The following is a 4,852-nucleotide window of genomic DNA, read 5'->3' on the forward strand; positions in this document are numbered from 1 at the left end:
CAACTTGTATTTATGTAGCGTCTTTAACCTAGTGAATTGTCCCAAGACATTTCTCATCAGCATGATCAGACAAAAATTTATACCAGGCCAAAGGAAGAGACATTAGGATAGGTGACCAAAAGCTTGGCCAGAGAGGTAGATTTTAAGGAACGTCTTGAAAGAGGAAGGAGAGAGGGGAGTGTCGGAGAGTTTTGGACAGGGAATTCCAGAGCTTAGGGTCCAGGCCACCAATGGTTGAGCGATTATAATCAGGGATGCTCAAGAGGACAGAATTAGAGGAGCGCAGACATCTCAGGGTAAAACTCAAGCTTCATTTCACCCAGCCACTATTTCTTGATCTATCCTGTCTTCAACTCCTTTCATAAGAACTAGGGGTAGGAGGAGTCGGCCATATGGCCTCTCGAGCCTGTCCCGCTATTCTATAAAATCATGGCTGAACTTCTACATCAGCTCCACTTTCAGCCAAGGTGGTATCCTACATGATAGATCTTGTTGCTCTGCCTGGTGCTCTCAAAGAAAGACTTGCATTTATATTGCGCCTTTCACGCTCACCGGGCTTTTCAGCCAATAAAGTACTTTTTGAAGTGTAGTCACAGTTGTAATGTAGGAAAAGCGGCAGCCAATTTGCACATAGCAAGCTCCCACAAACATGTGGCAATGACCAGATAATCTATTTTAGTGATGTTGATTGAGGGATATATATTGGCCCCAGGACACCGGGGATAACTGCCTCGTTCTTCTTCGAAATAGTGCCATGGGATCTTTTACATCCACCTGAGAGAGTAGACGGGGCCTCGGTTTAACGTCTCATCCGAAAGACGGCACTTCAGACAGTGCAGCACTCCCTCAGCACTGCACCAAACCCAGCCAGAATTGTGGATTAACCGGAGTATAACTGTCGAGGTGTGGAGGCCCCGACCTGCGGGAGGCCATCAGCGGCAGGTCGGCGGCCTGGGAGCAGCGTGGAGGCATGCCACTACAAGGTACAGAGCGAGCTGGTGCACGAGGGCAACGGCAGTGAAGAATGACATCAGCAAGGTCCAGGTCGGTGATTGGAGCGTGGGCAGGTGCAGCAAGAGCGGCAAGATCGGGGCGATGGAGCAGCGAGAGACTGTGGAGGGATGTGATTGGGGCCCAGGGGAGATGTGAGTTCGGGGCCAGGGGCCCAGGGGCAGCCCACACTGTGATATGTGTGCGCACTAGGTCCTTGCAGCAGAGCAGGTCTCCAGTTGTCTTGGTTAATCCTTGTCACTGGACCAAGACCGAGCTCTGTCAAGCCCGTATGGTGGCTGGTGTGCAACGGCCACCACATGTTAAAATAAATCCACGCACAGGCATCTTCCAACTTTCAGGATGTAGTTCGGGTTCTTCTTTCGAAACACCTGTGAACTCATCCTTTTTTTTGCCGTCGAAGCAAGTCATCCTCGTTTCGAGGGACTGCCTCTGATGACATTCTTGCTATTGAGGGAGTACAGTGAAAGTTCACCAGACTGATTCCCGGGATGGCAGGACTGTCATATGAGGAGAGACTGGATCGACTGGGCTTGTATCCACTGGAGTTTAGAAGAATGAAAGGGGATGTCATAGAAACATATAAAATTCTGATGGGATTGGACAGGCTAGAGGCAGGAAAAATTTTCCCATTGCTGGGGAGTTCCAGAACCAGGGGTCACAGTCTAAGAATAAGGGGTAAGCCATTTAGGACCGAGATGAGGAGAAACTTCTTCACTCAGAGAGTGGTTAACCTGTGGAATTCTCGACCACAGAAAGTTGTTGAGGCCAGTTCGTTAGATATATTCAAAAGGGAATTAGATATGGCCCTTATGGCTAAAGGGATCAAGGGATATGGAGAGAAAGCAGAAAAGGAGTACTGAGGTGAATGATCAGCCATGATCATAGTGAATGGTGGTGCAGGCTCAAAGGCATACTCCTGCACCTAATTTCTATGATGGTGATTTGGAGCGTCAGCTTAGATTTTTGTGCTTAAGTTCCAGGAGTGGGACCTGAACCCACAACCTTCTGACTCAGAGGCAAGAGTGCACTGAGCCACAGCTGACAGTCTATAATGTAGCAAAACCCCTCAGTTGTTCATACTGTTGCAGCCCCCAATACATTGAAATCAATGGGTAACTCTGTAATAGTAACACTTCTTATTCTCAAGGTGGTTCAGTAAGTAACGTTCTCACCACTGAGTCAGAAATTGTTAGTGCACCAGCCCCAGTCAGTGACCTGAGCACAAGATCTAGGCAGATACTCAAGTGCAGCTGGATCAGACATGAACCCGAGGCCTTGTCTGCTCTCCCAGGTGGATGTAAAAGATCCCACAACACTACTATGAAGAAGAGCAGGAGAGATATCCCCGGTGCCCTGGGGCCAATATTTATCCCTCAATCAACATCACTAAAGCAGATTATCTGGCCATTAGCACATTGCTGTTTGTGGGAGCTTGCTGTGCGCAAATTGGCTGCGGCATTTCCTACATTACTACACTTCAAAAAGTACTTTGTTGGCTGTAAAGCGATTTGGGACGTCCTGAGGTCATGAAAAGTCACTTTCCTTCTACTTCCCAGCCTGGCAGATTATTACACGCATTCATCTCTCTTCCAGTAGAAGCGTTTATCCCCGTTATCTGTTTTAAATTTACTTTGCATTGGATGAGCTTTCTGTGCCCTGGGTTGCAATCTGTGCATTACTGGTGCCACAATTCAGTGCGAGTGGCTGGGCTACCTTAATGCAGTGGGGAATGGTTTGACAGAAGGGCCTTAATTTCACTGCTGACTCTGCACCATTGTGTGCTCAAATGAAGCAGCGCTGTCTCTCTCTGTGTGCCTGAGCGTCCCTCAAGACGCTGACTTCATTTCTAACTTTAGTAAAAAGCCAATTTGCTCCGTCAGCTTTTTCCGAGCTCAAACAAAAACCTTGTGCTGCCTGAAATTGTCCCTCTGTCTGAAGGGATTCCACCTTGCTCCATTTTATGTGGCTACTGCACTGTTCTTCATTCTTTCATACATTTAAATTTGTTTCATTTCCTCAAATTTTTCTTTCATTTGCTGTGCTCTGCAGCATTCCTTATGCTCCCAGATTGATCCTAGGAATGTCTTGCTATGTGCTATATAAATGTATGCTCCTCAGGAACCAGAGGAGGCCAATAAGCCCTATTCAATTAGATTGTGGCTGATCTGTATCTTAACACCACCTACCTGTCTTGGTTCCGTAACCCTTAATACCCTTGGCCGGCAAAAATCTATCAATCTCGGTTTTTCAAATGTTCATTTGACCTCCAGCCTCAACAGTTTTTTGGGGAAGAGAGTTCCAGATTTCCAGTACCTTTTGTGTGAAACATAGAAACATAGAAAATAGGTGCAAGAGTAGGCCAATTGGCCCTTCGAGCCTGCACCATCATTCAATAAGATCATAGCTGATCATTCCCTCAGTACCCCGTTCCTGTTTTCTCTCCATACTCCTTGATCCCTTTAGCCATAAGGGCCACATCTAACTCCCTCTTGAATATATCCACTGAACTGGCATCAACAACTCTCTGCGGTAGGGAATTCCACAGGTTAACAACTCTCTGAGTGAAGAAGTTTCTCCTCATCTCAGTCCTAAATGGCTTACCCCTTATCCTTAGACTGTGTCCCCTGGTTCTGGACTTCACCAACATCGGGAACATTCTTCCTGCATCTAACCTGTCCAGTCCCGTCAGAATTTTATATGGTTCACTGAGATCCCCACTTATTCTTCTAAACTCCAGTGAATACAGGCCCAGTCGATCCAGTCTCTCCTCATATGTCAGTCCTGTAATCCCGGGAATCAGTCTGATGAACCTTCGCTGCACTCCCTCAATATCAAGAATGTCCTTCCTCAGATTAGGAGACCAATACTGAACACAATATTCCAGGTGAGGCCTCACTAAGGCCCTGTACAACTGCAGTAAGATCTCCCTGCTCCTATACTCAAATCTCCCAGCTATGAAGGCCAACATACCATTTGCCTTATTCACTGCCTGCTGTACCTGCATGCCAACTTTCAATGACTGATGTACCATGACACTCAGATCTCGTTGCACCTTCCCTTTTCCTAATCTGCTGCCATTTAGATAATGTTCTACCTTCGTGTTTTTGCCACCAAAGTGGATAATCTCACATTTATCCACATTATACTGCATCTGCCACGCAGTTGCCCACTCACCTAACCTGTCCAAGTCATCCACTAAATATATTCAAAAGGGAGTTAGATGAAGTCCTTACTACTCGGGGGATCAAGGGGTATGGCGTGAAAGCAGGAAGGGGTTACTGAAGTTTCATGTTCAGCCATGAACTCATTGAATGGGGGTGCAGGCTAGAAGGGCTGAATGGCCTGCTCCTGCACCTATTTTCTATGTTTCTATGTTTCTATCCTGCAGCCTCTTAGCGTCCTCCTCACAGCTCACACCGCCACCCAGCTTAGTGTCATCTCAAACTTGGAGATATTACACATCATTCCCTCATCCAAATCATTAAGGCATATTGAAAAGAGCTGAGGTCCCAGCACTGAGCCCTGCGGTACCCCACTAGTCACTGCCTGCCATTCTGAAAAGGACCTGTTTATCCCGACTCTCTGCTTCCTGTCTGCCAACCAGTTCTCTATCCACGTCAGTACATTACCCCCAATACCATGTGCTTTGATTTTGCACACCAATCTCTTGTGTGGTACCTTGTCAAAAGCCTTTTGAAAGTCCAAATATACCACATCCACTGGTTCTCCCTTGTCCACTCTACCAGTTACATCCTCAAAAAATTCCAGAAGATTTGTCAAGCATGATTTCCCTTTCATAAATCCATGCTGACTTGGACCGATCCCGGCACTGCTTTCC

The sequence above is a fragment of the Pristiophorus japonicus genome, chromosome 21 (genome assembly GCF_044704955.1).
Source record: "Pristiophorus japonicus isolate sPriJap1 chromosome 21, sPriJap1.hap1, whole genome shotgun sequence".
Lineage (NCBI taxonomy): Eukaryota > Metazoa > Chordata > Chondrichthyes > Pristiophoridae > Pristiophorus > Pristiophorus japonicus.